This window comes from Scyliorhinus torazame, chromosome 2, assembly GCF_047496885.1.
Source record: "Scyliorhinus torazame isolate Kashiwa2021f chromosome 2, sScyTor2.1, whole genome shotgun sequence".
NCBI classification, from domain to species: Eukaryota; Metazoa; Chordata; class Chondrichthyes; order Carcharhiniformes; family Scyliorhinidae; genus Scyliorhinus; species Scyliorhinus torazame.
The window spans coordinates 27,181,610-27,200,429 of record NC_092708.1 but is presented as its reverse complement, the minus strand read 5'-3'; the positions used below and the strand labels follow the sequence as shown (position 1 = coordinate 27,200,429).

General features: G+C 51.0%; 1 protein-coding gene across 1 annotated transcript in view; it reads right to left on the bottom strand.

Annotated features, from left to right (window-relative positions):
* The window catches only part of adcy5 (adenylate cyclase 5), a 494,269-nt gene that overhangs the window by 56,086 nt on the left and 419,363 nt on the right, over positions 1-18,820 (bottom strand). The window lies entirely within an intron of this gene.

Sequence of the window (18,820 nt, the reverse complement as noted above, 5' to 3'; positions counted from 1 at the left end):
CCCACCTCCTGACTTGTTGTGGAATTTCACTTCACCACTTTCCAGTGAGTCTGAGGTCTCGAGATTCAGATCAGCCCCAGTCTAACTGAATGGTGCAGAACAGGCCTGAGGGGCTGAATGGCCTCCTTGGGCCCCTATTTCCGAAAGCTGGTTTACCCCTTTCTGTTCACCCCAACATGCCTGAGACAGTGTAGTGAACAAATTCAGAGAACTTTACACTGATGTGAGTGTGAGGTAAACAAGTCAGTGGTCTAGCTGTGCGCTCTGTCAACTCTGACAACCAAAGGCACTCGGTATGATAATAGGCACCAGACTGGAAATTGCCTGCAATGGATCAGCACTAATGTAATTCACTGCAGGTGGGGAGAGACTGTCTGTAAAAAAAAACACAGCTTTTAAGACAAGGTCTGAAAAAGTTAATTGGCAAAGGGAGGAGGTCGGGAAGAATTTTCAGTAAAAGCGGACAGTTAGTTTAATTCTTTAACACGTCCCTGGCCGAAATCAGACGGTGAAGTGCACACCCGTGGTATTTGTCAGGGTAAAGGATAAACTGGAACCATCTTCAATGCTATAGAAATCGCTGCAAGACCCGGAAACAACCCCAAAACAAAATGTCACCTGTTAGATGTAATTGGGCAGCACTTGCTGAACATTTGGGGCAGCACGGTAGCACAAGTGGCTAGCACTGTGGCTTCACAGCGCCAGGGTCCCAGGTTCGATTCCCGGCTTGGGTCACTGTCTGTGCGGAGTCTGCACGTTCTCCCAGTGTCTCCATGGGTTTCCTCCGGGTGCTCCGGTTTCCTCCCACAGTCCAAAGACGTGCAGATTAGGTGGATTGGCCATGATAAATTGTCCTTAGTGACCAAAAAAGGTTAGGAGGGGTTATTGGGTTACGGGGATAGGGTGGAAGTGAGGGCTTAAGTGGGTCGGTGCAGCCTCGATGGGCCGAATGGCCCCCTTCTGCACTGTATGTTCTATGTACTCCTGAGTGCGCTAATCGCTACACAACAACCGATTTAAGATAATCAGTCGAATTCGTAACATTTATACTTGGCTGGCCGAAAGAAGACAGCGAATGTAGTGGATGGAAAGTATTCCGCCTGGAGGTCGGTGACCAGTGGTGTCCCGCGAGGATCTGTTCTGGGACCTCTGCTCTTTGTGGTTTTTATAAATGACTTGGATGAGGAAGTGGAATGGCGGGTTAGTAAGTTTGCTGATGACACAAAGGTTGGGGGAGTTGTAGATAGTGTTGAGGGTTGTTGCAGGATACAACAGGACATTGACAGGATGCAGAACTGGGCTGAGAAGTGGCAGATGGAGTTCAACCTTGATAAATGTGAAGTGATTCATTTTGGAAGGTCGAATTGGAATGCAGAATACAGGGTTAAAGGCAGGATTCTTGGAAGTGTGGAGGAACAGAGGGATCTTGGGGTCCACGTACATGGATCCCTCAAAGTTGCCACCCAGGTTGATAGGGTTGTTAAGAAGGCGTATGGTGTGTTGGCTTTCTTTAACAGGGGGATTGAGTTTAAGAGCCGCAAGGTTTTGCTGCAGCTTTATAAAACCCTAGTTAGACCACACTTGGAACATTGTGTCCAGTTCTGGTCGCCTCATTATAGGAAGGATGTGGATGCTTTGGAGAGGGTGTAAAGGAGATTTACCAGGGTGCTGCCTGGCCTGGAGGGCATGTCTTATGAAGAAAGGTCGAGGGAGCTAGGGCTTTTCTCACTGGAGCAAAGAAGGCAGAGAGGTGACTTGATAGAGGTGTACAAGGTGCTGAGAGGCATGGATAGAGTGGATAGCCAGAGACTTTTCCCCAGCGTGGAAATGGCTGTCACGAGGGGACATAATTTTAAGGTGATTGGAGGAAGGTATCGGGGAGATGTCAGAGGTCGGTTCTTTACACAGTGGTGGGTGTGTGGAATGCACTGCCAGCAGAGGTGGTGGAGTCAGTCATTAGGGACATTTAAGCGACTCTTAGACAGGCACATGGACAGCAGTAAATTGAAGGGGTGTAGGTTAGGTTGATCTTAGATTAGGATAAATGGTCGGCACAACATCGTGGGCTGAAGGGCCTGTACTGTGCTGTACTGTTCTATGTTTCTATGTATAGTTGCTAGAAGCGACAGACACTCCTACACAGAGCCCACGTTCTGCAAACAAAAGGAACATGTTCGAGCCTTACACCTTTCTTGAATTATGAGCTTCGGGAGCCTATAGCTCCCCCTTGCCTTCTCCAAGTCAATGCCTTGGCTAATCGGAGTTGACTTGCCAACCAATCACCCTTTTTTACCTTGAGTAGAAATTGCCGCAATCATTTGTAATTTGGCATTCTTGTGTTTGTCCTGGTGAGTGATTGGTGATTTCGGATTGGAAATTAGCAAATGTGACACCACTGTTTAAAAAAGGAGGGAGGTAGAAAGCGGGTAATTATAGGCCAGTTAGCTTAACTTCGGTAGTAGGGAAGATGCTGGAATCTATCATCAAGGAAGAAATAGCGAGGAATCTGGATGCAAATTGGCCCATTGGACAGACGCAGCATGGGTTCATAAAGGGCAGGTCGTGCCTAACTAATTTAGTGGAATTTTTTGAGGGCATTACCAGTGCGGTAGATAATGGGGAGCCAATGGATGTGGTATATCTGGATTTCCAGAAAGATTTTGACAAGGTGCCACACAAAAGGTTGCTGCATAAGATAAAGATGCATGGCATTAAGGGTAAAGTAGTAGCATGGATAGAGGATTGGTTAATTAATAGAAAGCAAAGAGTGGGGATTAACGGGTGTTTCTCTGGTTGGCAATCAGTAGCTAGTGGTGTCCCTCAGGGATCAGTGTTGGGCCCACAATTGTTCACAATTTACATTGACGATTTAGAGTTGGGGACCAAGTGCAATGTGTCCAAGTTTGCAGTCGACACTAAGTTGAGTGGTAAAGCAAAAAGTGCAGAGGATACTGGAAGTCTGCAGAGGGATTTGGATAGGTTAAGTGAATGGGCTCGGGTCTGGCAGATAGAATACAATGTTGACAAATGTGAGGATATCCATTTTGGTAGGAATAATAGCAAAAGAGATTATTCTTTAAATGATAAAATATGAAAACATGCTGCTGTGCAGAGAGACCTGAGTGTGCTAGTGCATGAGTCGCAAAACGTTGGTTTACAGGTGCAACAGGTGATTGAGAAGGCAAATGGAATTTTGTCCTTCATTGCTAGAGGGATGGAGATTAAGACTCGGGAGGTTCTGCTGCAATTGTATAAGATGTTAGTGAGGCCACACCTGGAGTATTGTGTTCAGTTTTGGTCTGAGAAAGGATGTACTGGCACTGGAGGGTGTGCAGAGGAGATTCACTAGGTTAATCCCAGAGCTGAAGGCGTTGGATTACGAGGAGAGGTTGAGGAGACTGGGACTGTACTCGTTGGAATTTAGAAGAATCCGGGGGGATCTTATAGAAACATATAAAATTATGAAGGGAATAGATAGGATAAATGCGGACAGGTTATTTCCACTAGCGGGTGAAAGCAGAACTAGGGGGCATAGCCTCAAAATAGGGGGAAGTAGATTTAGGACTGAGCTTAGGAGGAACTTCTTCACCCAAAGGGTTGTGAATCTATGGAATTCCTTGCCCAGTGAAGCATTAGAGGCTCCTTCATTAAATGTTTTTAAGATAAAGATAGATAGTTTTTTGAAGAATAAAGGGATTAAGGGTTATTGTGTTCGGGCCGGAAAGTGGAGCTGAGTCCAAAAAAGATCAGCCATGATCTCATTGAATGGTGGAGCAGGCTTGAGGGGCCAGATGGCCTACTCCTGCTCCTAGTTCTTATGTTCATATGAGTGCAAGATGAAAAGCTTTGGCAACTTGTCCATCTTTAGCCCAGCTTCGGCAACTTGTCCATCTTTTCAGCAAAATTCAAGTCCTGTAGTACCAAGTATCTTGCATTTATAACATCATTAACATTATGACAGTGGCACAGCGACATTGGGACTGGACTAGGAATCCAGAAGGCCCACGCCAATGCTCTGGGGACATAGGTTCAACTGGTGGAATTTAAACTCATAGAATAAAATTTCATTTCATTTTTCATTTCAAAATCTGCAATTGAAGGTTAGTCTCAGTAATGGTGACCATGAAACAATCATCGATTGCCATAAAAATCCCATCTGGTTCACTAATGTCCTTTCGGGAAGGAAACCTGCCACCCTAACCCCGTCTTGCGACTCCAGACCCACAACAATGTGGTTGACTCTTAACTTACCTCTGAAGTGGCCGAGCGAGACACTCAGTTCAAGGACAATTGGGGATGGGAAATAAATGCTGGCTGAACCAGCGACATGCACATTCCATGGAAGGAGGAAAAAAAACACGACCCAAATAAGGCATCTAACAGGAGTGTTACAAAACAACATTTAACATTGAGCCACTCGAAGTGATATTCGGGCAATGGTCAAAATCACGGTCAATCACGCAGATTTTAAGGGGGGTCTTAGACGTGGAAAGAGAGGTGGCGAGGTTTAAGGAGGGAATTCCGGAGCTTAGGGCCCAGTCAGCTGAAGGCATGGCCGTCAATGGCGGTGCGATAAAAACCGGGTACGTGCATGAGGCCAGAATTGGAGGAGCGCAGAGATCTCAGAGGATGACGGCCATAACCAATTGCGCATTTTTGAAGTGCAGTCATCACCTAGGCGGGGGGCTGGTTTAGCTCGGTTGGCTAGACGGCTGGTTTGCGATGCGGAGCGACGCCAACAGTGTGGGTTTCATCCCCGTACTGGCTGAGGTTATTCATGAAGGACCTCCCGCCCCTGCCGAACCTTGCCTGAGGTGAGGTGATCCTCAGTCAAGTTCTCCTCCTCAAAGGGGAAGGCAGGCTAAGGTCACCTGGAACTATGACGACTTTACTTTACGTGATCTAGTGAAGACAGCAGCAAAAACTGTGCTCCAGAAAGTTCCACAAAGGGCGATGTGATAATGACCAGATCACTCTGTGATGCTGGTTTGGGGATCAATGTTGGTCAGGTCACCGGAGAGAACTTTGCTCCTTATCTTCCGAATAGACCCTGGGATTGTTAACATTCTCTGGAGAGGGGGCCTGTGTTTAACTTCTCATCCAAAATATACGTAGCCAAATAAATATCCTCCTGTTTCTCCCTGCCCTCCACATTGGGATCATTTGGAGCGGCTGCAGTGAACAATTTTAGAATCTATCACATAAACCAAACTGGAGACATCTGCCGGATTTCTCCGACCGTTGGAATTCTCATTCCCCGCCGGCAGTGCACCCCCACCCACGGTTCCCCGGCGGCGTGGGGTGGCTCCAATGGGAAATCCCATTGACAAGTGGTGGGACGTGAGACTCCCGCCGCCAGCGAATGGCACGCCGTCGAGAAACACACGGCTGGGGGGAACAGGGAATCCAGCCCATCCTCAACCTCAACTCTTAATCCTCGGGGTTGTTTGAACCAAGAGGGCTGGCGGGGCTCCAGATTTGCGGCAGCTCTGACAACGCAGCATTCCCCCAGCGCAAGCAGTAAAGTGTCAGCCAGGGTGTTACTTGAGCCCATAACCTTCTTACACAGCGTCAAGAAGTGTCACACTCTGAGGCTACAGTTTGGAGTTCCTGTATTTTATTCGACAATAATCCCAATTGAGAGCTGCTTAATCTGGTATCAGATATGAATGCCGATGAGTGGTGATCGTTAATGATAGATAAAGTCAAGACTGGTTTAGTTGAATCCTGAAACTTTTGTTTTTGGAAATATTTTTATTATTCAATAATGAAACTTACCTCTGGAGCTGGTCATCGCTCTGATTGGTACGAGGCCGTTCGCACCATCACTGGTTAAGACTCTTTGCAATACTCTTTGGTGAAGAACCTGCACTCACCTCGCCTTTGGCTCCAAGTTCTTCATGTTGGCGAAGCTACTTGAAGTTTAACCGTACATGAAAAGATGCAATTAGATGGCAAAGCAATCAGGGTTGCCAGCCCTCAAGAGCCCCAGGAGTTAAGGATTAACCTCTGCATCAGGACATTGAAATAAATTGTGCTTTTCAAATCATTTTCTTTGAACACCTTCATTGATTAATAGCACAAGATATTGGAGATGGCTGAAAACGTCTCTTCGAGTGTGGAGCGGGACACTTGGAGGCAGTGGCTGGCGCAGTGGGACCTCCAGCAGCAGTCCAACAAGAGTTGGCAACATGAGCTGCAACTGTTCTTGTTGTGCTCGGTGGGCCTCAGCCAATCTTCCAGGTTTACTCATGCTGCATAACGAGTTCTGCATTCAGAACTAGCCACCTTAGCGTCCCACTGAGCACAGGAAATCAGAAATTTTCCATTGTTATCGTCATCTGGAATGCGCTGCGAGGTGGGAAGGGAAGCAGATTCGACAGTACCACTCAAAAGGGAATCGGATAAACACTTAAAAGCAGAGGGGTGGGGAAGGAGAAGGGAGAGTGTAGCTAAGCGGATGGTTCTGTCCAGTGAAGGGGTTGGCGTCATGCGGAACTAGACTATCAACACATTTCTGGACAGCCTCTCACGTTCAGCCCTGCGCAAACTTGAGATCTTCCAAAACTACCTTGGTTCCTGATTAAGCAACGTGTATTTTTTAAATTCTCATCCTTGTTTTCCCAATCCCTTCATGGCTTCGCTCCCTCCTTATCTCCGTCGATCGGTGCTCGTCCACACAAACGTGGACCACGTGGAATGGCACCCGAGGGGTCTCCCTGGCCACCTGGCAGGGTGGTTCCCTGACCCTCCCCTGGAACCCGAGTACCTTGGCACTGCCATGGTGCTCAGATGGCACTGCCAAGCAGCAGGAGCAATGCCTTGGTGCCAGAGTGGCACTACTAAGGGCCGGGGGTGAGGGGAGGGTCATACCCATGAAATGAGGGTGGGGGAGTGCAGGGCAGTTAAGTAGGGGCCTCCGGCAGGGTGGATGGGTGATGGATGGGGGTCCTAGAAGGGAGGGGGTGCTGTTAGGGGGTTTGGGGCGGGGGGCTTGAAAATAGGGGAAAACCTCTGGACCCCCACAGCGGGTTGTCCTCACTTGCGGAGTGTGGGATAGTGTCGGCACTCGTGTGCGCCCGCGCGCGCCTCTCTCTCACACCCTCCCTCCTCTTTCTCCCACTCCTTCCTTCCTCTCTCTCACACACAGCCTCCCTCCTCTCTCTCACACACACCCTCTCTCTCTCTCACACACAGCCTCTCTCTCTCTCTCTCTCTCTCTCTCACTCACACAGCCTTCTTCCTCTCTCTCTCTCATGCACACCCTCCCCCCTCCCTCTCACACACCCTCCCTCCCCTCTCTCCCACTCCCTCCCCTCTCTCCCACTCCCTCCCCTCTCTCTCCCTCTCTCTCTCCCACTCCCTCCCTCTCTCTCTCTCTAAACCTGGGGCTGGTTTAGAACACTGGGCTAAATCACTGGCTTTGAAAGCAGACCAAGGCAGGCCAGCAGCACGGTTCAATTCCCGTACCAGCCTCCCCGAACAGGCGCCGGAATGTGGCGTTTAGGGGCTTTTCACAGTAACTTCATTTGAAGCCTACTTGTGACAATAAGCAATTTTCATTTCATTTCATGTGTGTGTGGGGGGGGGGGGGGTTCATACCCCATGGATGGGGGATGTGGGGGACCCACAAGCTCACTGAGAGATTGGGGCGCCCTTTCAAAATGGCGGCACGATCTCCGAGTTCAGCTCCCTGGTGCTGAAAAAAAATTCCAAGTTTGTGCTAAACTGGTGAGAAACTCCCCGGGGCCCAATAAAGTGACTCAGTGTCATTGGATAGCGGTGGAGAACTCCCCGGCAGAGCCGGCGGGAAACTTCCTGTAAAATCCGCCACAAATTAACTCAAGAGGTTTTTTTGAGAGAATCGGGCCACTTGCTTTGGCCAACCTTTGGGTCATGCACTCGAATATCTCCTGAATGAATGTGGCTCGGTGTCAAATATTTCATTGTAATTCTTTCCTGAAGCGCCTTGGGAATTGTTGTTACGAACAGTCGCTTCGTAATACCAGTCACCAACCTTTTTCTCTTCTAGTGTAAATTGTTGTGATTGTCCTGATGCGTGCAAGGTGAAAAGCTTCGGCGACATGTCCCTCTTTTCAGCGTTACTCAAGTGTTCCAAAGTCCTGGGGCCATGAAAAGAGTTCTATAAATGCAAGGCCTTTACTTTTTGACGGAAGTGGGGGGGGTTTGCGGGAGATGTGAGTGCGGCAGTGGGGGGGTGGGGGACTTACGGAGAGAGAGGAAAGCACATTGGGCAACGTGGCTTTAATGTAACTCTGCTGAATAGCACATTCCTGTTTGCTGCTCTTATTTTAGTCCCAGTTTACCTGATGACTCATGTTGCAGTCAGCTCTTATGTAAGCTTTATTACAAATTCAGAGTAAAACTCTCTTTCCGGCCCCAGCAACACGTAGGCGTGTCCTAAATATGTAACAGAATACGACCGCACAGATTGTGTATTTGTAATTGCTGTTGCGTAGCGCATTACATCCACTAGATCACCATTAAATAGAACGGAATTTTCTTCAATTGAATTGGATTTTTTGTGCTGTCCTATTGTCATTTGCTCAGTCCTGTCCTCTCTGGTGGTCAGGAAACAGAGTTGGAGATAATTAGAACAGACAGCAGCTTGAAATTGCCCCCGATTCAAAGGGTCCACTGAAGTCAAGGCGAGGGGTCCAAAGGTTCACCCCCCCCCTCCCTGGAATTTTGAAGGGACAGGCACGTGGCGAAGGCAGCCTCGTGGTGGTGGGACGAGACTGGATGCAACACGGATGTACGGGGCTCGAATCCCGTCACGGGGAATATTTTTCTCCGGCCCGTTTCTCGGCTAAGCCCGAGCGAGATAAGCATTGGGTTGTCAGGGAAAAGTGCCAAGCTCGGCTGCATGGAGGCGGAATTCCGGCAGACAAGGGGGAAGAAAGAAATTGCATTTAAGACAGCTCGTTACAGGGTGTCCCCAAAGCACTTCACAGCCAATGAAGTGCTTCTGGGGCTGGATTCTCCGGTGCCCCAGCTGCGTGCTTCTCGGCAGCACGAGGCAGGGCGCCGTTCGCCAGCGACGGGGTTCCCAGCTCCCATTGCAGCCACCCTACGCCGCCGGGAAATCCATGGGCCGAACAGGGAATTCCGACGACGGACAATTCCAGCTCTGAGGTTTAGTGGCCGTTGTAAGGAATGTGGTCGTCAATTTCAGTACAGCAAGCTCCCACAAAGATGCAGGGATAAATAAGCAGATCATTTGTGTGTAGAGGATGTTGATTGAGAGTGCAAATATAGGTTGGGACATTGTGGAGAACTCGTGCTCTTTTTAAAAAATAATGCCATGGGAGCCTTCATGCCCCCCCTATCCCGTCATCCCCCCCCCAATCCTGTCCCCCCATTCCGTCACGCCCCCCCCCCCCCCCCCCCCCCCCCCCACCGAGCCGAGTCTTCGGTTTAATCTATCACGGACGCGTTTTTAAGAAAACGTTACTCAGTGTGGGAGTGAGCGGGAACTGCCGCGAACGTCCTGCCGCTCTGCCTGGCGAGGCCATCGCCGCTATAAAACGTTGATTGTTCCACTTAACCAGGCCCTGCGGGCTTCGCGCCGTAAATGATGGTCCCGCCAGTTGATTCGCTGGGACCGCGCTCGCCAGCCCACTGCTAACAAGGGAGAGCGGGGTTTGAACCGATCCTGCACAGTCAGCCCCGCACAGCTCGCAGCCATACCTCCGAGACGACCAGCCCCATGATTCAGGGATGCCGACCTGGGCACATTACGGGACAGGAGGGCGGTATGGCGGTGCAGCTGCCTCGCTGGCGCTGAGGACCCGGGTTCGATCCCGGCCCCGGGTCACAGTCCGTGTGGAGTTTGCACATTCTTCCCGTGTCTGCGTGGGTCTCCACCCCACAATTCAAAGATGTTGAAATGAACTCTATAGAGTTTAACCCTGATAAGTGCGAGGTGATTCATTTTGGTAGGACAAATTTGAATGGGGATTACAGGGTCAACAGCAGGGTTCTGAGGAATGTGGAGGAACAGAACGATCTTGGGGTTCATGTCCACAGATCTCTGAAGGTTGCCACTCAAGTGGATAGAGCCGTGAAGAAGGCTTATAGTGTGTTAGCGTTTATTAACAGGGGGCTTGAGTTCAAGAGCCGTGGGGTTATGCTGCAACTATACAGGACCCTGGTGAGACCATATTTGGAGTATTGTGTGCAGTTCTGGTCACCTCATTATAGGAAGGATGTGGAAGCATTGGAAAGGGTGCAGAGGAGATTTACCAGGATGCTGCCTGGATTGGAGGATAGGTCTTATGAGGAAAGGTTGAGGGAGCTAGGGCTTTTCTCATTGGAGCGAAGGAGGATGAGAGGCGACTTAATAGAGGTTTATAAGACAATGAGTGGGATAGATAGAGTGGACGTTCAGAGACTATTTCCTCGGGTAGATGTAGCGGTTACAAGACGGCATAACTATAAGGTTCGGGGTGGGAGATATAGGAGGGATATCCGAGGTAGGTTCTTTACTCAGAGAGTGGTTAGGGTGTGGAATGGACTGCCTGCTGTGATAGTGGAGTCGGACACTTTAGGAACTTTCAAGCGGTTATTGGATAGGCACCTGGAGCACAACAGAATTACAGGGAGTGGGATAGCTTGATCTTCGTTTCGGACAAACATCGAGGGCTGAAGAGCCTGTTCTGTGCTGTACTGTTCTATGTTCTATGTGCAGGCAAGGTGGATTGGCCACACTAAATTGCCTCTTAATTGAAAAAAAAAAGAATTGGGTACTCTAAATCTTAAAAAAAAGATTAGTGGACACGGTAGAGGCCAGTGGCCGTCAGCTCGGGGAGTGTGACCATAGGACAGGCACCCAGTGTCACAAGAAGGTCAACAACCTCTTTCGGGCTTCTTGGGTGAGTTGACAATGATGGGGGGAGAGTCTGGGAGGGTTGGGGAGAGTGGGCTGCACCATTAGGAAAGTGGGGCAGTTGGGGACACTTCCGTAACTGATTAAAATTTGTTGACCTGGACCAATGTGACGCCTCTGGCACTTTCTTCCGCAATGGGGCCCGTGCACCAATCCCATGCCGCATCTCCCCAGACACGGAGGACCTGGACCCTGGACACCAGACCCCACCCCTGGCACAATGCACCACCAGAGCGGCCAAGGCGTCGGAACCGCATTTTGTGGAGTCCGGTGCACCGCTCAACGACAGCCCAGGTGACTGCAAGGGCCCCGTTTTATCGGGTCTCCGTTTCGGTCTCTGGCCTCCGTACTGGCGTCATTAGCCAGGTCCTCAGTGAGTACCCCTTATCCCCCAAGGACAAAACAGCCATCCTAGGGTGGCCCTCGAAGAGGCCAGGGATATCAAACTGCCCCAGGATGCAGCTGTCGTGCACACTCCCTGGGAAGTGTGCAAAACAGATGCATGATCTTCATGTGGTGGTCACCCACAAGTTGGATGTTTAAGGGGTGGAACCCCTTCCTGTTGATGTAGGGTGCTCTCTGTTGGCCCGGTGAGCGCAAAGCGACATGCATGCCATCCACTACCCCCTGGACCTGGGTTATCCAGGCAATGGCGGAGAATCCTGCTGCCAGGGCATTTTGTTGGGGCTGGTCCATGTCAAAGTTTATAGAAAGTTCTGCCAAGGTAACAGGGCATCCGGGACCTCACAGATCCACCAGTGGGCTGCAGATTGTGAGATGCCGCAAAAGTCCCTGCTCGAACCCTGGAATGCTCCTGAGCAGATGATGTTCAGGGCTGTGGTGACCATCAGGAGCGGTATCAGGTGCCGCACTGTCTCCTTGTTGAGGCGAAGCCTCCTTCGGTGCACACTGTCATCGTCTGTTTGAAAGACCAGCGACGCCTGTACACCTCGGGCCATCGCGCACCTCCCCCTCTGGGTCCCTCCCTGGCCTGGTGGGCAGCCGGGTCGTCGGGGTGTGGGGCGCGGTCCTGCACACTGGCTGCTGCCTCAAGTCTCTGTCGACGTTGCTGCCATTGCCTCCTCCGGCGCCTGGCAGCCTGGCCTGCCAGCAGCACCACGAGGGCAAGTTCCGCGGGGTCCAAGATATCGTCCATACCGGGTAAAAACTGGAAGGAATTGGAAAAGGGTATGAGGCTGACAACCAACAGTGTCATCCATCCAGGACCCTCCACGCCCCCCGGCGCTCCCACCGCACACTCTGCCATCTGACATACGCTGCCCATGCATCCCCAGCCACAGCCGGGGGGGCCTGGTCACCGCCCCCACACCCAGTACCCCAGACACCTGTATGCAGCATTACCTGGACTGGCCACAGGTCCCCTCCCACCCTCTCGTTGTGGAGATGCCCTGATGCTGGGGCCCAGGCCCTGGGTGTTCGGATGTTGGCCGCTGCGTCCGTGCTGTTCCCACCCCCAGTGTCCAGGCATCACGGTCTGATTGGGATGCTCGGCAATGAGCCACACATGCTACAAGGCCCGCCAACCCACGGGGATCCACTTGGAAAACGTGACCACGATTGCCAATTCCCAATTAGCAATAGCCTTCCCCACGGGGCCAGAGGCCTCCACGGTCACTGGGAGTTATGGGTGGCTGGTGGGGCAGACTGGCTGGGGCTGCCCTCTCCAGCCCCCAGAATGGGGCCAGGTGTTGGCACGGTGGACCCTCCGGCGCTGAAATGGCCGGGCAAGCCACTCAGTTCAAGGGCAATTAGAGATGGGCAACAAATGCTGGCCTGAACCAGCGACACCCACATCCAAAGGAGAAATGAGAACAGAATTGAGGAAGCTCAGAGGGTATTGGGATTGAATTACGGAGATAGGGAGGGCGGAGCAGGGTCATGGAGGGATTTAAAAACACGAATGTGAATTATAAGTTTCTCTTCATCTTTGCACCTTTCCCTCAGAATTGAACCCTTTTGGCCCAAGGTTCTTGGTTAGAATCTGTTGCGTACAACCAAGACAGACTGAAGACTTGCTTCTTCCAAAGATGTACAGGTGCGGTGGATTGGCCATGTTAAATCGTCCTTTAGCGTCCAAAGATATGTAGATTAACTGAGGTTAAAGGGATAGGGCGGGTGAGTGGGCCTAGGTAGGATGCTCTTTCAGAGGATCGGTGCAGACTCAATGGGCCGAATGGCCTCCTTCTACACCGTAGGGATTCTATGGATTTATTAGTTCATTCAAATTTTATATTCCACCAGCTGTCGTCTTGGGATTCAAACTCGAGTCCGCAGAGCATCACCTTCGGCCTGTGGATTACTAGCCCAGTGACATTTCCACTCAGGCAGCGTCTCCCCCTCTAGCACAGATTGTATTTTAATCGTTCCACTACTGGGGCCTTTAACTACCTGGGCCCTAAACTCTGGAATTCCCTCCCAAAATCTCTTTTCCTCTCCACCTTTGAAAAGCTACTTAAATGGCCTATTCTATGACCAACCTTGTGATCACCATGCCGAAGTGCCTCCTTACCTGGCTCAGTGTCAAGATTAAAAATCACATAATTGAGCGCCATAGTCAGCAACCTGAAACAAGCAGGGCTCCAGGGTCACTTACTGAGAGAGCTTAAAGTGACCTCCACGTCCACGGGGGCTAAAGCACCAGAAATTGGGAAGGAATTACAGCATGCTGGAGAACAAAATACCAAAGGAGAAGTGACAACATAGAACATTACAGCGCAGTACAGGCCCTTCGGCCCTCGATGTTGCGCCGACCTGTGAAACCACTCTAAAGCCCATCTACACTATTCCCTTATCGTCCATATGTCTATCCAATGACCATTTGAATGCCCTTAGTGTTGGCGAGTCCACTACTGTTGCAGGCAGGGCATTCCACGCCCTGACTACTCTCTGAGTAAAGAACCTACCTCTGACATCTGTCTTCTATCTATCTCCCCTCAATTTAAGGCTATGTTCCCTCGTGCTAGACATCACCATCCGAGGAAGAAGGCTCTCACTGTCCACCCTATCCAATCCTCTGATCATCTTGTATGCCTCAATTAAATCACCTCTTAACCTTCTTCTCTCTAACGAAAACAGCCTCAAGTCCCTCAGCCTTTCCTCATAAGATCTTCCCTCCATACCAGGCAACATTCTGGTAAATCTCCTCTGCACCATTTCCAATGCTTCCACATCCTTCCTATGATGCGGCGACCAGAATTGCACGCAATACTCCAAATGCGGCCGAACCAGAGTTTTGTACAGCTGCAACATGACCTCATGGCTCCGAAACTCAATCCCTCTACCAATAAAACCTAACACACCATAAGCCTTCTTTTTTTTTTAAATTATGTTTATTCAAATTTTTCCAACAACATTTTTTAACCAACAAGCCCCCCCCCCCATAACAAAAAGAAGAAAGAACACAAACACCACAATCAAAAATAATAAACTACTTATACATTGGGTTTCTCTCGCATATATTAACCCCCCCATATGACATTCAAGAGTACCCTTGGGGAAACCCCCCCCCCACCCGCCCAAATTCCCCCCTGAAAGATACCCCCCCCCCGGGTTGCTGCTGCTGCTGACCTCCTCCTAGCGCTCCGCGAGATAGGCTAGGAACGGTTGCCATCGCCTGAAGAACCCCTGCACAGACCCTCGTAAGGCAAACTTTATCCTCTCCAGCTTAATGGACTCTGCCATGTCATTTATCCAGGCGCCCACACTGGGGGGCTTCGCGTCCCTCCATAATAACAAGATCCTCCGCCGGGCTACCAGGGACGCAAAGGCCAGGATACCGGCCTCTTTCGCCTCCTGCACTCCCGGCTCGTCTGTTACCCCAAATAGTGCCAACCCCCAACTCGGCTTGACCTGGACTTTCACCACCTTGGACATAGTCCTCGCGAAACCCCTCCAAAACCCCTCCAGTGCCGGGCACGACCAGAACATGTGGACGTGATTTGCCGGACTCCCCGAGCACCTCCCACACCTGACCTCCACCCCAAAGAACCTACTCATCCTCGCCCCTGTCATATGCGCTCTGTGAACAACCTTGAATTGTATTAGGCTGAGCCTGGCGCAAGAGGAGGAAGAATTAACCCTACTCAGGGCATCAGCCCACAGACCCTCATCTATCTCCTCCCCAAGCTCCTCCTCCCACTTGCCCTTTAGCTCCTCCACCGCGGCCTCCTCCTCTTCTTTCAGCTCCTGGTAGATCGCCGAGACCCTGCCCTCTCCAACCCATACACCCGAAATCACCCTGTCCTGGGTCCCCTGTGCCGGGAGCAGCGGGAATTCCCTCACTTGCCGCCCCACAAACGCCCTCACTTGCATATACCTGAATGCATTTCCCGGGGATAACCCAAACTTCTCCTCTAGCGCCCCTAGGCTCGCAAACGTCCCGTCTATAAACAGGTCCCCCATTCTTCTGATCCCTGCCCGATGCCAGCTCCGAAACCCCCCATCCATCCTTCCCGGGATGAACCGATGATTCTCCCGAATCGGGGACCAAACCGAGGCTCCCATCTCGCCCCTATGCCGTCTCCCTATGCCCTATGCCCCCAGATCTTCAACGTTGCCGCCACCACCGGACTCGTGGTTTACCTTGTCGGCGAGAGCGGCAGCGGTGCCGTCACCAGCGCCCTCAGGCTCGTGCCCCTGCAGGACGCCATCTCCAACCTCTTCCACGCAACGTACGCCTTCTTAACAACCCTCTCAACCTGGCTGGCAACTTTCAGGAATCTATGTACATGGACACCGAGATCTCTCTGTTCATCCACACTGCCAAGTATCTTACCATTAGCCCAGTACTCTGTCTTCCTGTTATTCCTTCCAAAATGAATCACCTTACACTTTTCTGCATTAAACTCCATTTGCCACCTTTCAGCCCAGCTCTGCAGCTTATCTGTGTCCCTCTGTAACTTGTAACATCCTTCCGCACTGTCCACAACTCCACCGACTTTAGTGTCATCTGCAAATTTACTCACCCATCCTTCTACGCCCTCCTCCAGGTCATTTCTAAAAATGACAAACAGCAGTGGCCCCAAAACAGATCCTTGTGGTACACCACTAGTAACTGGACTCCAGTCTGAACATTTCCCATCAACCACCACTCTTTGTCTTCTTCCAGCTAGCCAATTTCTGATCCAAACTGCTAAATCACCCTGAACCCCATGCCTCCGTATTTTCTGCAGTAGCCTACCGTGGGGAACCTTATCAAACGCCTTACTGAAATCCATATACACCACATCAACTGCTTTACCCTCATCCACCTGTTTGGTCACCTTCTCAAATAACTCAATAAGGTTTGTGAGGCACGACCTACCCTTCACAAAACCGTGTTGACTATCTCTAATTATTCCTTTCCAGATGATTATACATCCTATCTCTTATAAACCTTTCCAAGATTTTGCCCACAACAGAAGTAAGGCTCACTGGTCTATTGTTACCAGGGTTGTCTCTACTCCCCTTCTTAAACAAGGGGACAACATTTGCTATCCTCCAGTCTTCTGGCACTATTCCTGTAGACAAAGATGACTTAAAGATCAAAGCCAAAGGCTCAGCAATCTCCTCCCTAGCTTCCCAGAGAATCCTAGGATAAATCCCATCCGGCCCAGGGGACTTATCTATTTTCACACTTTCCAGAATTGCTAACACCTCCTCCTTATGAACCTCAAGCCCTTCTAGTCTAGTAGCCTGAATCTCAGTATTCTCCTCGACAACATTGTCTTTTTCCTGTGTGAATACTGACAAAAAATATTCATTTAGCACCTCTCCTATCTCCTCGGACTCCAAGCACAACTTCCCACTACTGTCCTTGACTGGCCCTACTCTTACCCTCGTCATTTGTTTATTCCTGACATACCTATAGAAAGCTTTAGGGTTATCCTTGATCCTACCTGCCAAAGACTTCTCATGACCCCCTCCTGGCTCTTCTTTGCTCTCTCTTTAGGTCCTTCCTAGCTAACTTGTAACTCTCGAGCGCCCAAACTGAACCTTCATGTCTCATCTTTACGTAAGCCTCCTTCTTCCTCTTGACAAGTGTTTCGACTGCTTTAGTAAACCACGGTTCCCTTGCTCGACCACTTCCTCCCTGCCTGACAGGTACATACTTATCAAGGACAGGCAGTAGCTGTTCCTTGAACAAGCTCCACATTTCCATTGTGCCCATTGTGGGGCAGCATGGTAGCATAGTGGTTAGCGCAATTGCTTCACAGCTCCAGGGTCCCAGGTTCGATTCCCGGCTTGGGTCACTGTCTGTGCGGAGTCTGCACATTCTCCCCGTGTGTGCGTGGGTTTCCTCCGGGTGCTCCGGTTTCCTCCCACAGTCCAAAGATGTGTAGGTTAGGTGGATTGGCCATGCTAAATTGCCCTTAGTGTCCAAAATTGCCCTTAGTGTTGGTTGAGTGGGGTTACTGGGCTATGGGGATAGGGTGGTGTGGGCTTGGGTAGGGTGCTCTTTCCAAGAGCCGGTGCAGACTCGATGGGCCGAATGGCCTCCTTCTGCACTGTAAATTCTATGAAAAAAATATATCCCCTGCAGTTTTCCTCTCCATCCGATGAATCCTACGTCTTGCCTCATCGCATCATAATTGCCTTTCCCCCAGATTTAACTCTTGCCCTGCGGTATATACCTATCCCTTTCCAGCACACAAGGTGAGATCTTCCGGCTGTTCGCGCTAACGGGATGTTCCAGTCCCGCCGATGGCACCCCCTCCCCCCGCTGCGGGTGTCCCGGCTGAATGGGAAATCCCACTGACAGGGTTGGGACTGGAAGATCCTATGACTGGCTAACAGCGGGCCACCTCCCGCCACCGGGAAACGCACCCACGGGGAGGCCAGAGAATCCCGCCCAAGATCTCGATTGAAGAAGGAAAGACCAAATCAGGACTAAAACACCTGAGCAAAGTCTTGCATTTCTCAAAAGATTGACCAGGTGGAGGTGAATACTCAACTCTCTCATTCTCAACATGAGACATCCTTTCTGGTTGTCAGTTTCTGCTGAAATATCACATGTGGCCCAAAACCCCATCCGGAATCTTGTGCTCCCAGTGGTGGTGACCCTGGAGGTGGGAAGGGCAGGTATTTAGGTGGGTTGGTGGCATAACGGCACACTGCCGACTTCCCCCCTCCGCCAGAATAGACTTCTGGGTGGGTAGCTCGAACCCCACCAACGAAGGCCTCTACAAGGCCGATTAAGGAGCATTAGAGGGCCTCACTGCACGGCCACTGGAGTTAACCCAGCTGTGCACGGGCGTGTCTCCACGTGGCCTGCACGATAGCTTCATAGAATTTACAGTGCAGAAGGAGGCCATTCGGCCCATCGAGTCTGTACCGGTTCTTGGAAAGAGCACCCTACTTAAGCCCACACCTCCACCCTTTCCCCGTAACCCCAGCTAATCTTTTCTGGACACTAAGAGCAATTTATCAAGGCCAATCCATCTAACCTGCACATCTTTGGGCTGTGGGAGGAAACCGCAGCACCCGGAGGAAACCCACGCAGACACGGGGAGAACGTGCAGACTCCGCACAGATAGTGACCCAAGCCGGGAATCGAACATGGGACCCTGGCGCTGTGAAACAACTGTGCTAACCACTGTGCTGTCGTGCTGTCCTACCGTGCTGTCGTGCTGTCCTACCGTGCTCGTCACACCCGGAGGTGTGGGGAACGTGTCCCTCGATCAAACGCACCCAGTGCCTGGTCGGGTAACTCAATATCGGGAAGGGAGGGTGCGCCATCGGTGGGACTGAAAGATCGGGAAGGGAGGGGCCTACTGAGAGCTACCCCACCCTTCCTTCGCACAAACCCACGCACCCTTGTCCTCGCAATGCCACCTGCTCTGCAATCCGGGGACTCTGGGAGGTGTTCTCCAGGCAGCTGCCACTGCTTCCTCTGTGCTGCTGCTGAGCGCA